Genomic DNA, 13,670 nt, shown 5'->3' with positions numbered 1-13,670 from the left:
GCGAGGAAAGTGTCGCAATTTCGATCACTGAACCTCGCAAATGCGAGTAAAAGATCGCATTTGCGATCCTTGACCCTCCCAGACTCCCTTCGCAATTGCGAAGGTAACCTCGCCAATGCGAGAACTACTGGCCCAGCTTTTCTTCGCATTTGCAATAAAAGCCTCACAAATGCGGAACATGCAAGGTTCGCAATTGCGATGCATGATCTTGCAAATGCGAGATCAGAGGCCTGCAACAAGTTCTGCTATACCAGCAAAATTTGTAAGTTCCAAAACACCCCGTAGCCTATCCGAAACTCACTCGAGCCCTCGCGGCTCCAAACCGAACATGCACACAAGTCTTAAAATATCATACGAACTTGCTCGTGCGATCAAATTGCCAAAATAACATCTAAAACTACGGATTTAACACCAAAACACATGAAATTCTTAAGAACACTTGAAATTCCTCTTTTCTCGATCGGATGCCCGAATCACGTCAAATAAACTTCGTTTTTCACCAAATTTCACAGACATGACTTAAATATTATATTAAACCTGTAAAGGGTCCCGGAACCAAAATACGGGCCCGATACCAACGAGATCAATCATTAATCAAATTCTTTAAATCATTAGATTTTCAAACTTATAATTTTCAACAAAAATTCATTACTCAGGCTAGGGACCTCCGAGTCCGATTCCGGGCGTACGCCCAGGTCCCATATTTTAGTACGGACCCACTGGGACTGTCAAAACACAGGTCCGATTACGTTTACTCAAAACGTTGACCGAAGTCAACTAAAATCGATTTTTAAAGGCAAAAGTTTTTTTTTCAAATTTCCACATAAAGGTTTTCCGAAAACGCGCCCGGACTGCGCATGCAAATGGAGGAGGAATAAAATAAGGTTTTGAAGGTCTCGGAACACGGAATCGAGTTCTAAAGCACAAGATGACCCTTTGGGTCATTACATTTGGTGTAGGATCACAAAGAAGAAATTAAAGCGATTAAAGAAGCATAATTGGTCAGATCAAGGAACATAATCAATGATCAGCGATGAAAAAGGAAGAAGTAGCGACGATCCGGCAAGAATAGTCAATCAAAGATTGACGGAAGCTAACAAGGAAAAGAATCAATGATCAGCAAGGAAGAAGCAGCGGAAACATGGCAAGAGTAATCAATTAGAGATTGACCGAAGCTATTATTGGAAGGCCCCAAATCAAAGGGAAACGAGATCAATAAAAATCAATGAAGCCAGAAATCAAGGGATCCAACAGATATGCCTAGCGGATGAAAGCTCGTCAAAACCATAAATCAAGGAAGATCAATGGAAACTTGACCTTATTCTTGGAACGAAACAATTTATGATTCCTCTCAAGGATCAATTCCCTTGGGTTTGCAATCTCTCAAGATTCTTGAAGGCCTCATGAAAAGTATATATATAGATGCTCCTGACGTGACAACACATACTTTGAACGAACCATCTTGCCTCTTTTTGTTCTACTCCAAACAAGCATTGTAGTTATTTTAGACCTGTTGTGAAATTAGTGAGAGAAGAAAAAGAGATAAACACTGGTGAGGCATTTTATCAAGAAAAGAGAAGAGACATAGAGACTAAGTTATTGGTGTAAAGCTACACCATTCATTCTGTACTCAAGAAACATCGATCACTGAAAGAGAACACCCTTGCAACCCAAGGGAATTGGACTAGGATTCACATTGAATCCGAACCAGTATGAAATTCTGGTGTCCTTATTTCCTGTATTTTGTTTCTGCTTTTAGTATTATCCTGTTCTTATTCCTAGTCGACTAATTGGTAAACTAGTCAACTACTTATAAAATTTTTTTAAATAAGCAATTCACCCCCCCCCCCTCTTGTACTTTCAGTTGGTATCAGAGCTAGTCTTACACTTTTTGCTTAACAGCTTGTGAGAAAAGATCACGGCAAATCAAGTTATTATTGGAGCACTCTTTCAAGAAGGAACATCGCAAGTTAGGACACCGTATTTCAATGGACAACACTTTTTTCACTGGAAAGTGCATATGGAAATATATGCAAAGTCTATGACGTCAAAGTTTGGCGAGTTATCAAAAAGGGAAACTATCCACTACCAACAATTGCTCAACCACCTGCTGATCCAGAAGATATAGATGAATACACAGACGAGCAAATGATAGTTGTTCAAATCAATGCTAAAGCAAGAAACTTACTCTATAATGATATAAGTGGAGAGGAATATGAGAAAATCTCTAGTTGTGATACAGCCAAAGAAATGTAGGATAAATTAGAAGTTACTTATGAAGGAACCAGTAAAGTGAAAGAGATCCACATCAACATGTTGGTTCATGACTACGAACTTTTTTAGATGAAATAAGGAGAATCCACTGAAGAAATATTTGCGAGGTTCAGCAAAATCATTAGTGATCTAAAAGCTTTTGGTAAACCATACTCAAGTGGTGATCAAGTTCGGAAAATTCTGAGGAGTCTACCTACCACTTGGCAGACCAAAGTAGTTGCACTTGAATCACAAGATCTGAATAAACTTTCTTATGACGAGCTTCGATGAGATCTTATAGCATTCGAGAAAACTCACCTAAAGAAAACAAGCCAGGAAGAAAAGAAGAAAATAGTCGCCTTCAAAGCTATAACTGAAAGGACAGACAATGATATTGATGACGACCCTGAAGCTCTTGAAGAAGAGATTGCCATGGTATCAAGGAACATGGATGGTCTAATGAGGAGATACAAAAACACAAGAAGCGGTTGGATACCACCCAGGCGAACCAGGCAATATAATGAACAAGACAAAAATGATGGAAAATGTTATGAGTGTAGAAGATATGGGCATGTTCAAGCTAAATGTCCAGATCTTAAAAGAAAGGTTTCCAGAGGATTCAATAAGAACAAACCATTTGGAAGCTAGAGTGATGAAGACAGTTTAGAACACGAAGAGATAGCAAATCCATGCTTCATGACAATCCTAGAAAATGACATGAACAAACTCTCAGGTTGCTGGATAGATGAGGAGGTAACGGACAATGAATGCAAAGATGATACTGAGAATTGCTTCATGGAACGAGGTGAAACAAGTGAGGTAAGATCTTACAATTGTGAAAGATGTAGTGAATTGCAGGACATTCTTGACCTTACTCTAAAAGAGTCTCAAAAAATGATGAATGAACTAAAGAGACTCAACAGAGAAAAAAAAGACTAGGAACTCAAGCTTAAAGTATGCGAAATTGAAAAGGAGGTTCTTCAAGATGAATTTCAGGAATTGCAAATGCAACTCAATGACATGCACAAATCCACCAGTCACAGTTCTATCAAGTCGAACCAGGCGACTTACAAGTCAATTGGAAAAGGACCAGCTAGAACAGAGTCCACTAGTACTAACACAAACAGAAGATCTAAGAATGGATCAGCTCCTATGTGTCACTACTGCAATAAAAGTGGACATAAATATTTCTTTTGTCGATTTCGTAAATCTAATATTTCGGGGTGGATTTGGAAACCCAAAAACAACCTTGATTTTAGTAATACTAACCAACAAGGACCCAAGCAAGCTTGGGTACCTAAAAGGAAGTGATAATTATGTTTTGCAGGAACACCACAGAAAGAGCTGCAAAGGAAAATGGTACTTAGATAGTGCGTGTTCCAGTCACATGACAGGTGACAAAAACCTGTTCAAAGAAGTTACGAAGATAGATGGAGGAAGTGTTAAATTTGGTGATGACTCAAAAGGGAAGATAGTCGGCACTGGCACAGTTCCATTCAATAACAACTGTGATATTAATGAAGTTTATCTTGTAGATGGACTCAACTACAATCTTTTGAGTATAAGTCAGCTATGTGATGCAGGGTATGAAGTAAAGTTCAAGAAAACAGGATGTGCTATTGAAGATGAGACAGGTAAAATAATCTTTCCAGGAAAAAGGTATGGAAATGTTTATATTCTTGATGGTTTTGAAAATCAAGATGATCACATTTTCTTAACATCCATATATGATGATCCATGGTTATGGAATAAGAAACTTGGTCATGCAAGCATGCATCTTATAGAAAAAATCTCCAAGCATGATTTAGTTATTTGTCTCCCTAAACTTAATTTTTCTAGAAATCATGTATGTGATGCATGCTAGATTAGTAAACAAACCAGAAACTCTTTCAAAAACAAAGACATTGTATCTACATCAAAGCCTTTACAATTGCTTCATATGGATTTGTTTGGACCCACTAGAACTGCTAGCATAGGAGGAAAACGATATGCTTTTGTTATTGTTGATGACCACTCACGCTTTACATGGGTGAATTTTTCATCTCACAAAGATGAAGCTTTGAAAAACTTTGAGATCTTCTGTAAAAGAATTGAAAGAGAATTTAAAAGCAGAGCCTTTGAAGACTACTGCAATGATCAAGTATACACCCACAACTTCTCAGCTCCAAGATCACCCCAACAGAATGGAGTAATTGCGCGGAAAAATAGAACTCTTCAAGATATGGCGAGAACTATGATACTAGAATATCCCTTGCCAAATCACTTATGGGCAGAAGTAGTAAGCACAGCTTGACACATTCTCAGCAGATGTCTTATAAGACCTATTTTGAAGAAAACTCCATATGAACTATGGAAAGGTAAACGACCCAACATAAGTTATTTTCATCTGTTTGGCAGCAAGTGTTTCATCCACAACAATGGTAAGGATTGGTAAATTTGATCCAAGAAGTGATGAAGGTATTTTTCTAGGTTATTCCATAAACAGTAGATCTTTTAGAGTTTATAATAAACGCACTCTATCTATAGAAAAATCAGTACATGTTATATTTGATGAAAATAACACTACGACCGAGAAAGGAATTATTGCAGGTGATGAAGATCTCAACCAAGAAATACCTCAGTCAAGCAAACCTCAAGAGTCAACTGTCAGAGAGTCAACCAATGAACCTAACAATAGTCAACCAGAATCACAGAACATGTCAACTACTCATATGAGTGTAACATAACCAAATGAATGGAGAAGTGAACCAGAATATCCTCAAAAGTTTATCATAGAAGATCTAAGTGAAGGAATGAAAACCAGGGGATCCCTCAAGAAAAAGGCAAATATAGCATTGATCTCTCAGATTGAACCAAAGAAGATAGAGGAAGCTCTAAAGGACTCAAGCTGGGTACAAGCAATGCAGGAAGAACTGGACCAATTTGATAAAAACCAAGTGTGGAAATTGCTGCCTAAGCCTGCAGATGCTACTATAATTGGGAAAAAATGGTTTTCAGAAATAAGCTCAATAAAGATGGAAAAGTAGAAAGAAACAAAGCCAGATTAGTAGCTCAAGGGTACTCATAGCAAAAAGGAGTCGACTACGATGAATTCTTTGCTCCAGTAGCTCGACTAGAGTCAATACGAATTCTTCTTTCATATGCATTCTTCAAAATATTTAGACTTTTTCATATGGATGTCAAAAGTGCTTTCTTAAATGGCTTCATTGATGAGGAGGTATATGTAAAACAACCTCCTGGTTTTGAAGACTCAAAATTCCCTTACCATGTGTATAAGTTGACTAACTCCACGAGCATAGTACGAAAGACTTAGCTCATTTCTACTTGATCACGGATTTATAAGAGGTAAAGTAGACACTACACTATTCATCAAAAGATCTTCAAAAGGTAACCTTATTATTCAAGTTTACGTTGATGATATTATCTTTGGTAGTGCTAACTGCTAACCCTCTTTTGTGCGAGAAATTTGCTAATCTCATGCAAAGTGAGTTTGAAATGAGTATCATGGGAGAGCTCACGTTTTTCCTTGGACTTCAAATTCAACAATCCGAAGAATGAACTTTTATATGCCAGACAAAAACTTTACCTAACTGTCAGTCGACCAGATATTATGTATAGTGTATGTAAATGTGCCAGGTTTCAGTCAGCTCCTAAGGAGTCACATCTGACCGCCGTAAAAAGAATAATCCGTTATCTCATTGGAACTATTTCTTATGGATTATGGTATCCTCGTTCTGACAATTTTAGACTAGAAGGTTTTTCAGATGCTGACCTTGAAGGTGATAAGGAAGACATAAAAAGCACCAACAGGACGTGTCAATTACTTGGAAAAGCACTAATATCATAGAACAGTAAAAAACAAGGATCAGTTGCACTATCCACAACGGCGGCTGAATATATCGCCATTGGACAATGTTGTGCACAATTATTATGGATGTCTCATCAACTGGGTGACTATTATTTATTAAACCTATTCAAATATTCTATAATAACTCTAGTACTATATGTCTTTCAAAGAATCATGTGCATCATTCTAGGGCTAAGCATATAGATATCAAACATCATTTCATTAGAGATCATGTTCTCAAAGGAGATACAAAATTATCATTTGTTAGTACTACTGATCAATTAGCTGATATTTTCACTAAGCCTTTATTTGAAGATAGATTTTGCTCTCTAAGAGAACTACTTGGTATTATTTCTCTTAATCATAAGAATTAGGACCTAATTGATATTTTCAATTCTTGTATGCCTAATGTTTTAATTTTGTTTGTTTGTGTAAGTACTCATTAATTATCGCCTCTCATTTCCCTCTCATTTCCCATCAGTTGCAGCTTTCAAGAAAGGAAACTCAATCATCATAACCTTTCACTGACACCCTTTCCTTTCCTGCACTCAACCATCAAAGTTCTGCCTTTTTAATCTCTAAACCACTCGTCTCAAGTCTCCATTGTTCCTATCGCTCAGAATTCCTCTTCAGAAACCCTTCAAACTCCTTCCTAAAAATTTTTTCCATGGCTAAACACTTCAAAAATCCATCTGCCTCAGCTAGAAAAAGTACTCGCTCCAAGGGAAAGCCCCCTTCTTAGCCACCGAAACTAGTAGACCTCGGGTCCGACCACTTAGAAGGGCTCACCTCTTCTCAGGCAGATCCATCAGATCACTTAGGAGAAAAAGCCCTAGGAAAAAGGCCTATGGAAGACCCCCTTGAATCTCTTACCCCCAAGAAATCTAAAATATACCTCTCGAGTTCTCTAGAGTCAGACCTTAATTTCTGGGACACTCCAAACAGGGATTTTTTTGTTGCTCTGAAGGACAAGCCCAATGCTCATGACAGAATAGTAGACCTTGACGACATGGAAGCCATCAATTGTAAGGTAAAGGATTTGTTCGTTTTTCAAGGATGGTCAAAATTTCTCTCTATTCCTCCACCCAAAGTCTTTGAACCCTTAGTAAGAATGTTTTATGCAAATCTTCGCTCTAGAAAATCTGATAAGTTGGAATCCCTAGTCTAAGGTAAAGGTATTATTCTTGATTGTGCCATGTTCGACTCAATTTTTCAATGTAAGTGCTCTGGTTTTCCCATGCTTTTCAAAAATTCTTGGTCTGTTGACATTGGAAATTCTTTTGATCAAGCAAAGTGTTGTATTGCTGAGTATCCATCTGATTTCCTCCCTAACCAGTTAGGTCCCAGTGATGTTAGTTTTGAAACCCGAGTTCTGGCCCGCATTTTTGCAACCACTCTTCTTCCTCGTACTGGATCATTTTCCACCTTCTCTCAAAGGGATACCTTTCTTGTTAACTGTCTTGTGACGAAACTCAAGATTTATAAATTATCCTCTTGGGTCATAAATTTCATGATAGAAACTGTTGATGATCCCACCAGTTTGCCCTATGGTATGGATATCACTCACATCTTGGAAGTCTACGACATCTCTATCTTAGAATACCCTTTTGTCTCTGTTTCAAAATCCTACAATTCTAGAGCGTTTGCTAGTATGGGTTATGTGTGTATGAAGGGCTCCTGGGTTAAGAAACAGGAAGGTGAAGTCAAGCATGTTCAACCTGATCCCAAGACCAAAGCCTCTATTTCCCATCATAGCGTAAGTGATCCTGATCTTGCTGAGAAACTGACTGCCATTGACAACAAGCTGACCATCATCAAGGATCTCCTTGCTGCCACTCAGTCCCCTGTTAGGGACATCCATGCAATCTCCAAGGAGACAGGGTCTGATGTTTCAAAGATAAGGGTTACAATTCTAGACTTTGAGAAAACGCAGTCAAAGCATTCAAGGAGGTACACGACAGGATTGATGGGGTGACAGTTTCAGCCAATGCCAGCTTTGAACGAATGAAGGAGGCGATTTGCAACACTCTTACTTACTTCTTGCGTCGTAGTTATGGAACTTTCGAAAAAAAATGTGGTTTGCTATTTTGGACTGGATAACCAGTCGTTGGATACTTCTTCTTATTCGCTGCTATAACTCTGCATGCCTATAAAGCCTGCTTTAGTATCTAGGATGTGCCTGTTGATACCCAATTTTGCCCTCATATTTTTCTAATAATATAAATACTTTCAAAACTTTATTTTGCATCATTATTTAGTTTATAAATTTATACAGGCATTTTTCTACAATTCTCCATAATTTTTAGAGTTTTAAAATTAATTTTCCTACATTTAAATTACTTGAATAATTTACTAATTACTCCTTTCAATTATTTTGTGACGACCTAATCACCTAAAATTATTACTTGCACCTATAATACATGTTTCAATTATTTTACTCTATTTTTATATATATTACATTAATATTTTTAAGCTATTTGCATAATTTTGCAGTAATAGCCTATGTTCATGCACAAATGCTCTTTACTTATATTATTTGTGTCTTCGTTATTTTAAATTATGTTAGAGTATAAAAAGTGTTTTTATCTATTTATTAAGCATTTTTATAAAATATTTCTTAAAATTATGTGTATTTAAAAGACTGGCCCAAACTTTGAGCCAATTTTCGGACCAAAATTAGTCCAGCAACCTCAGCCCAATAACCCCAAGCCCAAATCATACCCAACCTGGTCGGTAACCCATTTTTATGACCCGCCCCGTTCATTTTAAATCCTAGCCGTTGATCTCTTAAGATCAACGGCCCTCATTTATTCCCCCGTTTTAATTAACCTAACCCGCCCCAAAACCCTATCATTTCTTCTCATATGCCGCCTTTGAATCCTCTCCTCTCTTCTCCTCAGAAACCCTAGCCGCCCTCTCATTTTTTCTCTAAATCCGTCTCAACCATGGATTCTTTCCATAATTTTCTTGCCTTCCATGTGTTATCTCATTATTACCTACAAGACCATGGTATCACCTAGTACTTGCCTAAACATAGCAAGTACTATCTCTCAGATTCTGGCCGTTCAACTTCAATCGCTCGAATATGGACAAAATCTTGTCCATATGCATCATGGCAAGGCTATATTGGGTCTGATTAGCCAAGATCTCCGGCCAATCTTCGATTTTTGTCAATTAGGGTTTACCTAATTTTCCCTAATTTGACTTTTACTGATTCCGTTTGATATTATTTCCTTATCTATGTTGATTTTACAGTATTTCCTTGTTTGTTCGTCGAATTTCTACTGCTATATAAACCCCTCCTCAGTCCCCTTTAAGACAGACCTTTAATCAATAGATTTCACTAAAAAAATTGAAACTATTGTTCTGTTATTCCCTCATTCTCTTGTTCTGTACTTTGGTTCTTGGCCGGCTGAAAGCCAAGGCTACTGGGATTCGATTTTTCAACCTTTTCTTGGTGCGAGCACTGCCCGGGCTTCCTTTGAAGCCCTTGGGAACTTTGACGCTTTAAGATTCTGGGTTCTTGCTCTTTGTTGAGTCAGAATACTGTGGTATTTTGTTCTTTATTGTTGTCCGTTTAACTAGTAAGTCACTTGACTTTTGCAATTTCGTTCTTATGTGTCTATGATTTGCATATTCTTACTTCTGAAATTTATGACTTAATATGTTAGCATTTGAACCTGTTTTGAAATCTGAACTTTCCTAGCACTTGAGTTTACCTAATGCTGCCAGTTCTGAGACATGTTTATGCCTATTTTGGATAATTTGGACCCTCTTAAGTTAGTTTAGCTAATGTATTGGTGCCTGAATGTTCACATTTGTTGTTGAGCATGAACATGCTTACTTGCTTTGTTCGGAATCCCTGTAATGAATGCCTCACATCTGTAATGTGTTATAACCTATGTTAAGACCTTCACTATTAACTATGACTTGCTTCCCTGTTATTATGTCACTTAGCATGTATTTAGCTCACTTGATTCTATACCTCTTTGGTGATTAATTGAGATTTTAGAGCAGTTATCTCAACCTGTGTTTCCCTGCCATGTTTGAACTGCTTTGTTTCATGATGTGTAACATGTTTTTCTTTTGATATTGTGATGAATCCCTAGCATAATTTGGACCTTTAAGCCTTTAATTTAGTGCCCTACTTAGACTTGTTTGATAATATGCACCTTAGTATGATAGCTTGTCAATCTTGCAAACATGATCCTTCCCTAACTCTTGCAATGTTTCAGCCAATGTGTTATTTTACTAAGTGTTGAACCTGCTTCTAAACTGTTCTATGTTCTCAACTTTGCTATGCCTATTTTTAAAACTATAAGTGTATTCTGTCCCTTAACTATTGTCCACTCACTCTCATTTGCTACCTATGCTATTCTAAACCTATCATTCTTGGCCGGCTGAAAGCCAAGGCCACCAAGACTCTTACTACTGACCTCCCTAGTGTGAGCACTACTCGGGGTCCATTTGAGACCCTTGTGAACTCTAACACACTAGGATTTGGGGTCTTTTAGCCACTCCCTCTATTACTGAGACCTGGGCTATCTCTGACACTCTATTTTTTCTTACTGCTGTCTACTGAATATGTAAACCAAATGTCTGGGTAATATGGTCAATCTATGGTTGTATGATTTGTCTTGAGTTCTTCTATGGATTCTGGGTTGTGCTGATGAACATAGTTCCCTGTTGGAAACCTGGGTATGCTATGTGAGAGTTGTTGAAGGCCCAAGCAATGCTGGGTATTTCTTTTTGGCCTACTGTGGGCCTACTGTTATTATTTGTATAATCCTTTGTAGTTACATTCATTGCTGGGCTTGTAATAACTTTGTAATGAACAATTGTGGGTGTTAGTGAAATTGGGGGAATGGGTATACTCTAATATTTGTATGCAAAGGTAGAAAACATGCCTATAAGATTCATGTGATTTACTTGTTATCCGACTTGCTATATATGCCATTTAACTGCCAGTGGTAGAGATCATGTCATTAGGAGGATCACACACTCACATAAATTGTATGTTATCAAAGTATAAGTATCCTTATGTCTACTGCTAGACAGCATGCCTATAGGAAACAAAAATGTCAATGACATTTTTTCAATCTGTATAAATGCAGCATATTCATTAGAAATCATGCCTATAGGATTTTAATTATTTAATTTGCTATTATATCATAATGCTCACTTAGAAAACATGTCTATATGGGGGCTAAGCATAATAAAATTGGTTTCAATCGCCAATTGTAAGAGATCCTGCCTATAGAGTATTACTACTCGCTTTAACAATGTTATTGCTAAACTCTTCAAATGCTATTTATTGTTTAGTTATGCCACTGTTAGAAAGCATGAGTAATTCTGGGCATCTCCAATAGATTTCACTGTCCCTTACTGCGTAAATCATTTAGACACAACGTCTATAGGTTTAATAACTGGAAATCTGTAATCTCAGTCATCAGCATGCAACAACCGTATAATTATTTGGAAATCCTGTCTATGAGCAGCGCCTTGCATCTGAAACAGCTTGTATGTTTAAATTCAAAGTCACATAGAAATCATGTCTATAGGGCTTATGGTTCTTAATTCTGAAACTACCTAACATGAAAACTTGTTTCGCGTGCATTTGTTGCTTAAGTGTGGAGGCTAACTTAAGCCCTTAACTGCCCATATTTGAAGTCCAATTTATTTTTGTATGTCGCCTAGTTTTAACATTTCTGAGCAGCTTAAGTAAGGTCTAGAACCACCCAAATAGAGGTCCAATACCTCCTGGACCATAGATATGGGACGGTAGTGCACGCATAGAGCACAACTTACAATTGAATTAGAGCGCTTTTAGGTAAACAACTTTAACATAATAATCGGGTAGTAGGAGATGATAGTCTGTGCCCGCTGAATAATATGAGTAACTCTCTACCTCAGGGGAGTTGCGAAGTATTATTTATGTTGTAGGGGGTGATCCATTAGGCTTAAAAAACTTGGGACCCCCCCCCCCCTTTATATATTGCTATTAGATCTAAATAGTTGTATCCCTATATTTGTATTAAGATCTGTACTAATCGTGTTGTAATGAAATTCATTGACCTTTATATTCCCTATGTTTATTTGATCACTTAGCGTAATTGTAATCCACATAATCTTAAGTTCGGATGGGACCCATAGTTATGGATCTCGAAGAGTGCCTAACACTTTCTTTTTTAGGTAATTTGAGCCCTTACCCGATCTTTGGTGGCATTTACTAGTTAAACAGAGTTATCTACATAATAGGTGCCCTAACGCACCTCAAAAACCGTTAGGTGGCGACTCTTCTTCTTTTAGTACTCTATGTCCCATCCAAAGGAGTTGTCACAACGTCGAAACCCGCTTTCGCGAGAAAACGGGGCGCGACAGTGCCTGTCTTTACATTGGTTGTTTTAGAATCTAGATATCCCCTCTTTGCTGATGTCAAAAAGGAGGGAGAAAGAACTGTACATACATTGCAGGTACAGGAACATTGCAAGAGTCGACAGTCAACTAAACTATGTCGCACTCATTGAGGGGGAGTCAACTACAGGAACTATAGGAAAGTCAATTGTTGTTTATACATATATTATTTTTGTCATCATCAAAAGGGGGGAGATTGTTAGTTATAAGTTTCAATGATGAAAAATAATATATTACATTTGGTGTAGGATCACAAGGAAGAAATTAAAGGGATTAAAGAAGCAGCATTGTTCAGGAATAGATCAAGGAACATAATCAATGATCAGCGATGAAAAAGGAAGAGGTAGCAAAGATTTAGCAAGAATAGTCAATCAAAGATTGACGGAAGCTAACGAGGAAAAGAATCAATGATCAGCAAGGAAGAAGTAGCGGAAATCTGGCAAGAGTAATCAATCAGAGATTGACGGAAGCTATTACTGGAAGGCCCCAAATCAAAGGGAAACGAGATCACTAAAAATCAATGAAGCCAGAAATCAAGGGATCCGGCGAATATGCCTAGCGGATGGAAAGCTCGTCAAAACCATAAATCAAGGAAGATCAACAGGAACTTGACCTTATTCTTGGAAAGAATCAACTTATGATTCCTTTCAAGGATCAACTCCCTTGGTTTGCAATCTCTCAAGATTCTTGAAGGCCTCGTGGAAAGTATATATACAGATGTTGCTGACGTGACAACACATACGTTGAATGAACTATCTTCCCTCTTTTTGTTCTACTCTAAACAAGTATTGTAGTTCTTTTAGATCTGCTGTGAAATTAGTGAGAGAAGAAAAAGAGATAAATACTGGTGAGGCATTGTATCAAGAAAAGAAAAGAGACATAGAGACTAAGTTGTTGGTATAAAGCTACATCATTCATTCTGTACTCAAGAAACATCGATCACTGAAAGAGAACACCCTTGCAACCCAAGGGGACTGGACTAGGATTCACATTGAATCCGAACCAGTATAAAATTCTGGTGTCTTTATTTCCTATATTTCATCTCTGCTTTTACTATTATCCTCTTCTTATTTCTAGTCGACTAATTGGTAAACTAGTCAACTACTTATAAAGTTTTTTTTAAATAAGCAATTCAACACCCCCCCCCCCCCCCCCC

This window comes from Nicotiana attenuata, chromosome 5, assembly GCF_001879085.1.
Source record: "Nicotiana attenuata strain UT chromosome 5, NIATTr2, whole genome shotgun sequence".
Lineage (NCBI taxonomy): Eukaryota > Viridiplantae > Streptophyta > Magnoliopsida > Solanales > Solanaceae > Nicotiana > Nicotiana attenuata.
Note: the sequence above shows the minus strand (reverse complement) of the source record.